Source organism: Thalia democratica, chromosome 5 (genome assembly GCF_965202585.1).
Source record: "Thalia democratica chromosome 5, ktThaDemo2.hap1.1, whole genome shotgun sequence".
In the NCBI taxonomy this organism is placed as follows: domain Eukaryota; kingdom Metazoa; phylum Chordata; class Thaliacea; order Salpida; family Salpidae; genus Thalia; species Thalia democratica.
This window is the reverse complement of record NC_139169.1, coordinates 41,799,297-41,807,116: the sequence shown is the minus strand read 5'-3', so window position 1 is coordinate 41,807,116 and position 7,820 is coordinate 41,799,297. Positions and strand designations below refer to the sequence as shown.

At 26.5% G+C, this 7,820-nt stretch overlaps 1 non-coding gene across 1 annotated transcript; it reads right to left on the bottom strand.

Annotated features, from left to right (window-relative positions):
• Positions 1-4,508: 4,508 nt before the first annotated feature.
• Trnam-cau (transfer RNA methionine (anticodon CAU)) lies at positions 4,509-4,581 on the bottom strand. Its single transcript has one exon. It is a non-coding gene; the product is annotated as a tRNA-Met (tRNA).
• Positions 4,582-7,820: the final 3,239 nt, after the last annotated feature.

Sequence of the window (7,820 nt, the reverse complement as noted above, 5' to 3'; positions counted from 1 at the left end):
TTGTTCAAAACTCCAAGTTTTTTTTTTCTTCAAAATTTCTCAAATTCCAGGTTTTTTTAGCCTAAAGCAGGGTTTCCCAAACTCATTTTCTAAATCGCCCCTTTTTCAGAAATTCGAAAAATAATCGCCCCCCCCCCACGATTTTACAAAGTAGTTTTTCTCTTGAGTAGAAACTTTTGAGCCGAAAAAGTTGTGTTCGAAATGTAATTTAGTCTGGTACTTCTTATGCACGCACTTTTGTTTCTAATGTTTGTTTATAAACTTTTTGAATTAATATATTTACTCGAAAAAACTAAGAAAAACTGGAAACTGAAAATTACAAAATAAAGTTTTTATGTCACGATTAAACAAAGATTATAAACATTATTGAACCAATAGTATATATCATTTTACTTTTTGTTGGTAATTCAAATTAAAACACTAACTAGTTTCAGTTATCTTGTTATCTGTTTCATGTGTGTTTTTCCCAAGATTACTTTCATTTGTTATTTCTCGCAATAAAATTCTAGGTTGAGGTTTTGGATCTAATGTTTTGTTTGAAACTTTTGAGCTTTTTGAAATAATTGCAGGTTTTTTGCTGTTATTAGAATGCTTTTTTACAGTAATATGATCGGCCTTTTTTGTAGAAACTACAGGTATTTTATCATCTTTAGTTTTTTCAATAAGTTTTATTGCAGTATTTTCTTTTTTGTTTGAGTCTTTTGAAACTCTAACAGATGGTTTGACTGTTGAGCTACAACTTTCTTTCGAACTCTGTTTGAACTCAGTCAACCTGTTAAAAATACTTCATTAAAATTAAGATTGCTTAAATTAAAAAAATATTTTAGGGTTTTATCATTGTTTTGTAATTTCAATCGTTTTAATTTCAAGTAAAAAAGTAATTGTAAAAAAAACTTATGAAATTTCAATATAAACATGTACAATGAATTTGATACCATTTCTCATGTAAATCATTGTTAGTAGCAAATCGATGTGAAAACAGTTGCTTAGCAACGTTGCAGTCAGTCGTAACTATAGACGACCCGTACACCTTGGAACGGCAGACGCATGGGTCCAAGAACATGGTACGGCCCACCACAAACTTGATATGACCTTCCAGCTCCTATGGCAACAAAAAAAAAGTTCAACTCAGACTCAACATTTTGTAATAGATGAAAATAAATTTTACGCCCAGGAAGCTTAACAATTTTATCAAACAAAGCAAATAAAAAACTTAAATATCAAATAAAACTTCCATAAAATTTAAACAAATAAAGAAATTCAGATATTTCAGGGAAATTATATTTATCACAACTCTTTTTATCGGTAAATATTTAAAAACATATATGCTAGTTGTATTTTAGTAAAATTTATTTAACGAAACTAATACATACAACTAAACTGAAAATAATAAATTTTCATGGAGATAATAACAAAATAAAGGAAACCTTGTTGTATATTTGTGAATGAATAAGTTGATTTGCCTTGACACTCCAAGCGTCATTTTTATCAGCAGGTTTTAAACCCAACGCTCTCACTTCTACAGCCTGCATTGTTATGCATTACATGAGGTACAAAAACTTTTGCATTTTATTTAAAAAGTAAGTAGTGTATGGTAGCGTTTGTTATAAAAAATGCTATCAATATATTTTGTTACCTGGTACGGAACATTGATGATGTTTTGATCACTAATTTCGTACATTGAAGTGGCGTATGTGACCTGGTGGCCTCCACTGTCTATTAATTGAACGTTGTACTTGAAAACTGACGCTTCTGAAGTCTTGTGCTGTTGTGACTTGCTCTAAAGTTTGTTAGTATGAAATATTGTTGGTATATATACTAACACACTAATGTTAGTAATGCGTTTAAACTTTTTTTGTGTAAGCATTTGATTAATAGCTTATTATAATTGTTTGCATATTTATTTACACTAAAAAGGATGTCTTGACAACCTAAAAATATAAGTTAGCAGCTTAAATATGTGATAAACAGTAAAACGATTAGTATAGTATCAATCAGTCACATAAGTTTGTTTTGATTAACTTGACACATGTTAAAATTAAAACTTGTTAAAAACTTTAATACACAATTTAAGTAAATAAAGAGTTACGTAGAGTGAATTTAATACAAAAAGAAACAAAGTCATTAGATATTAAGAAAAGCGTGGGCAACTAAGTAAAGCATATAACAAATATTTTAGTAGAAGTTTTAATAAAAGTTAACTGTTTTTTTCAATAAACAAACAATTAAAAAGATAAAAGAAGTTTTATAAGTAGCTTTTTGCTTTTTTTCCTGGGATTTCGAGTGTACCACTAGCAGAAGGACTTTGCTAACAAGTTAGACAGCTTGTTAGTTAAGTTAATTATGTTTGAATTTACTCAATTATTTTAAATGTTTTATATTAATTTGCAAATAAATTATTTAGCTGGCTAGTTTATTATTTGTACTGCTTAAGAAAAAAATTTCAAACAAATAACTATAATGCTTATTTTTTATGTTTTATAACTTAAGCTTAACGTCTTACGGAAACATTTCAAAGTTAAGAATATAAAAAATGTAAAGCCAATTGTTCCAACAATTGAGTTCAAAACATAACTAAATTAGCAAAAACATATCAATTCGGTATTTTTTTTAATGTCGTTTATAAATTTTAGGTAATATATAGTTTAATAAGAATTCTATTTTATAAGTTTTTCAAAGATTGAACCTTTAAAAGACGAAAATGTACTTGAAGATAAAAAAGAAGATGCTAAACCTGATACAAAATAAGATAAAAATGAAGACACAAAAACCAGTTACAGATAAAAAAGCTGATAAAAAAGTTGTAGCTAAACAAGTAGCAGATAAAAAAGAAGAAATTAAACCTGGAGCTAACTGATAAAAAAGACGCTGTAAAAACAGCTGCACGTGAAAAACACATAAAACTTAAGCAATGTAAGTTGAACTATTGTATAGAGTTTGGTTCACTCTACATAAAAAAACACCTAAAATAAATAAAACACAAAATATTTATTTTCAGTGTTAGGACCTTAATAAGCGAATAGTGCTTTGTAATTTGCTTTATACTTAAAAAAGAATTATTCTAAAAACATTTGCCTCATAAATAACGATTAATAAATTTGTACATAATTTATCTTTTCAAAAGCTGTTTTACGCAGAGCCCATGATAACAAAAGTAAACCTATTTATAATAGTTGTTAAGTGTTCTTGAGGTTACTCCTTATAAGTCAAACAAAAGTTTTGTTTTTGTTTTAGAATTAATAAAAAACTTTACAAACCAAAAAAAAAAAAATCCGAAACTAAAAACTCAAGTAAATGTAAAAATAAGTATCAAATTTTTTTACCTTGTTTTTTTATTTCTAAAACTTTTTATGAACGATGAATTTAAAATTAATATTTTGAATAAGTTATATTGAGTAAACTCTAAACAGTTAATCAAACAATTAGTCTCAACACAATAGAGTTAAGCGATGTTGACTATGTACAGGGTTGCCAAACGTTTTTGAGAAATTTCTTCCAGGTTATTTGAATTTCTTTCAGGTTTTCAAAAGTAAAAGTTTTTAGGTATTTTTTTATTGTATAATTGAGTTTAAGGTGAAAATAGTCTTAATTAATTTAACAACATTGAAAAGATATTGTAAAGCTATTCAAAATGTGTTTTTACTAATAATAAAAATATCAAGAAATATATATCTATATGAAAGATTTTTTATGTCAAATCGAAATTTCATTACTATACATGTGAAAATCGTTTGAAATTATAGGTGTTTCCGTTTTTTTTTCAATTATTTATGTTTAAAATTATATTTTTTCCAGTTTTTTTTTTTAATTCCAGGTTTTTTTTAGCCTAAACTGTCAAATTCCAGGTTTTTCCAGTACTCCAGGTTTTTTGACAACCCTGTATATATAAAGAACTGCCATGAGCAAGCTTAATTTTATGATCATGGCATTACGAGAAACAACATCATTAAAATACAAGCTTAAATAAAATACTTTTTTTAAGTAGTTAAGGCTCCTAGATAAAGTTAAGTCCTTTAAAACTACAAGTAATTTTAAATATTATCATATGTATAACAAATAATAAAGCACTAATAAGTAACACGACGCAAACGATGTTCTACTTGAATAAAATCCTACATACTTTTATACAGATCCCTTATTTGATGTATTGTTTCTTATAAACACATATAAAAACTTTTACTTATTAACAGCAAATGAGGAAGACTTTAATGAAGCTTTATATGATGAGGAAGGTAAATGCTTAATATACTTTGTATCAGTTCAACACTAAAACTGAAAAAGTTTATTTTAGTGCGGTTATACCTCTATATTAATAGAATTTATTCGATTAAAATTTTATTAAAACAAACTTACATTAGTATTCAGAATTATTTTTGGTACTTTAATTACAAACAAATACTATGAAACCTGAATCTAAATTAAAATTTTGTACCTGTTTATAGTTAAGTACTTGTTCAAACAGGCTAAATAGAAGTATATTACAAAAAGTTTACTAAAAATCCAAAAAGTGCCCCGTGTGAGGATCGAACTCACGACCTTCAGATTATGAGACTGACGCGCTGCCTACTGCGCCAACGGGGCTGTGTATAGATTGAATATTTCGCGTTTATATATCAACAAGAAACAGTTAATCGAATTAGTAAATATCCCTTTTTGTTTTCTTAAAAACGCATGTTTCACATTTCGATGAACATTAAATAGAATATCTAATTTCCAATTTATTTCTATTTTTGGAAGAAAATTTATTGTATTTAAAATCCATTTTCAATTTAATAATAAAAAACTTCGCAACTAAAATAAATTGTTTAACTTTGAAGCTTTTCGGTTTTAGTTATGGTTTAAAACAAAAATGTATACATTGTAGAAATATTCAATTTCTTTAAAAAACCGAAATGTTTTTTTAATTGGACACTATCTAAATAACAATAAAGTGATCTATTACTAAGTTTAAATATTGACTAAGCAAACTAATCGCATTTTAACTGAAAATTTCATTGTAGAAAAAATACTTTTTGAGACAGCCGCTACTGGAGTTAAAGTTAAACCAAAAATTTAATAAAATATTAAACATGAAATAAACAGTAAAACAAATAAACAGTTTGATAAAACGTATTATAAATTTTCCGAACCAGTTTTTGACGAATAATGAAGAAGAATATTAATAAAAACAATAAATTGGGTTTTTTTTATACAATTTTAATTGTTTGAATTATATAAAAAGTTTTTATATGTAAAATGTTTGTTGTACCAATGTGTTGCTAAAATAAAAAGTATGAACTTATAAAAGGTAGTATTATTTTTAAAAGTACATTTTTTTATAAGTTGAATCATTTTTATTTATTTATGAAATATGCTTAGTTAGATTTATAAAAAAACACAAGACTAATTAACATAATGTAGTACTTGTTAGGTACTAGTTCTTTTCAACAGGTAAAAAAAACTCTCGTAATTGTTTGATAAAAACTTACTTTCTTAAACATAAATTGACTGTTAAAAACATGAATTTAATATAAAACCCTATACTAGGTTAGCTCTTACTTTTCTCTTTAAATTATTAACTATTTCATTAAAAATTAGTTGAGTTTTATGACAAATTATTTAAAAAAAAAAGTTTTGATAAAATTTTTAGCTTACTGACTAGTAAGAAAAGATACACACTCATAAAGCTACTAGAAATATGATACAAACGTATATTTTATAAAACTACTTACCTTAATAAAAGGACTGAGCACCAAAGCTCGATGAAGTTTACCATTTATGTTCACACCAACTATTTTACCTTTTTCCACTTCACTTGCTGCCTTTTTATTTTGCCTGGTGAAGGTTATAGAAATTGTTTCAATTAAATCAACACGTTATTATTCTTATCATACTAAAAGGTAAAACAAGCTTATTTTTTACCAAACTTTGCAAACCAAAAATAACTGAGTAAGCAAAATCAAACTAAGTGCTTTAATCTTGAAATTATTTGCTTTTAGTTTATAAAATAAACAGCTTTAACTACAAAATAACCAATGACAAGTTTTGTATAAATGTGCAATTAACTACAAGAAAAAAAACTTTTTAAACAAACTTTTTTTTGTATAATCTCTACTTAATATCAATTGAAAAAAGAACTGAAACAGTGTAAATTCAACTAAAATCGTAAATAACAACTATAATAATAACTTAATTAAAATAATAATTAATTACAAGTAATCGAAAACCATCATTAACTCAATACTATGATTAAATTAAACTTAAATATTTAACAAAATTTACTTTGTCATTTTTTTTTTACATCGCATGCATTTTCTAATTCAAAGTTTAGAATACTTGTACTTTATAGCGACACAAATATTATTTTCATTGTTTCAATTTAGTTCGTTTTAAACAGGCTCGTTTTTTCAAAAAATTTTCCAGGTTTTCCAAATTTCTTCCAGGTTTTAAAAAGTACACAATTTTGGGTCTATTTTTAGTTTAAACTTAAGTTTAAGGTAGGAAACTATGTGTAATAGTATAAAAACATTGATAAGCTACTTTAAATATATTTTAGTGAAAATATCTTTTGATGGTGACAAAAACTCTTTATTTTTGATTCAATTTGAAATTTTACTACTGAACATGTGAAAATTGTTAAAATTCCAGGTTTTTTTATTGATTTTTATTCAAAGTTCCAGGTTTTTCTTCAAAATTTTTCTAATTCCAGTTTTTTTTGTTTGCCTAAATTGTCAAATTCCAGGTTTTTCCAGGTATAGTGGCAAACCTGTTTAAATCAGGGTCGGCAAACTGCGGCCCGCGAGCATGGTTTTATATTAAATGAGATGCGGCCTATGAAAAGTAAAACCTGCGGCTTGCAAACTTGGCTAGCGGAAAAAAAAATTGAAACTTTTACTAGATAGTCTGGAATTTGAAATGAAGAGAGAAAAAAGTCTTAGGTAAATTTCATGGGGAATTTGAAACTTATACAAGATAATTCGGGTTTGTTATAATGATTAAAAAACAAAATAAGAATTACAGCCTACGGTTTTATTAATATGGCCCGCGACCACCTAATGCTTGCTGACCCCTGTTTTGAAGTAGACTTAAATTTTTTAGTTGTAAATTACATAATTGGTTATGTTTTATTTTTTATTCTATTCATTTCAGAAACCAAAAATTCTCAAAAAATCAAACTTGATTATCTTAAAATTGTACTAATATTTTTTTTGGTGCACTCATAGTGACATATGTATTTTAGCAATAAAAACGTTTATCTTTTCAGCAAGTAATGCAAATATTTTCAGACATCTAATCATTTATATGAAATGAGAAAATTTGAAAGGAAAAATCAGTTTTTAACACTTATCTTAGCTAAACTCTTATGAAGGTAAAAAGTAAAAAGAAAATTTGAATATAAGGATATAACTCAGGGCTTTCTAAAGTGGGCCATATGACTATTTTGGTTCTTGAGGGTAATAATTAGTAGGGGCAAAAAAGTAAACAGGTAATACCAATTAGGGTTTTAGATTACTACAACAATAACACGGGCTAGTTTATAACTGACGGTAACGTTCTATTTTATCTGGAAGCTAAATCTAATTAGTACTTTGTTACTCAATCCACTAAAGACTATGCCTGTTAATTATCTACGGCAAAATCTAGTAGAGGGACAGATTATCTTGTAAAATTATGTCAAGTGAGCGATTGTAAAAACAAATTTTGGGAAATTCCGATCTAAATTGATGTGAACATCAGGATTGATACATTTTCAATCACTGACAAAGCTTAATCTTGTATTTGAAGCGTAGATGCACAAACCTGTAGGCAGCGAATAACCTCGTTTTTTTTAGACATAAATA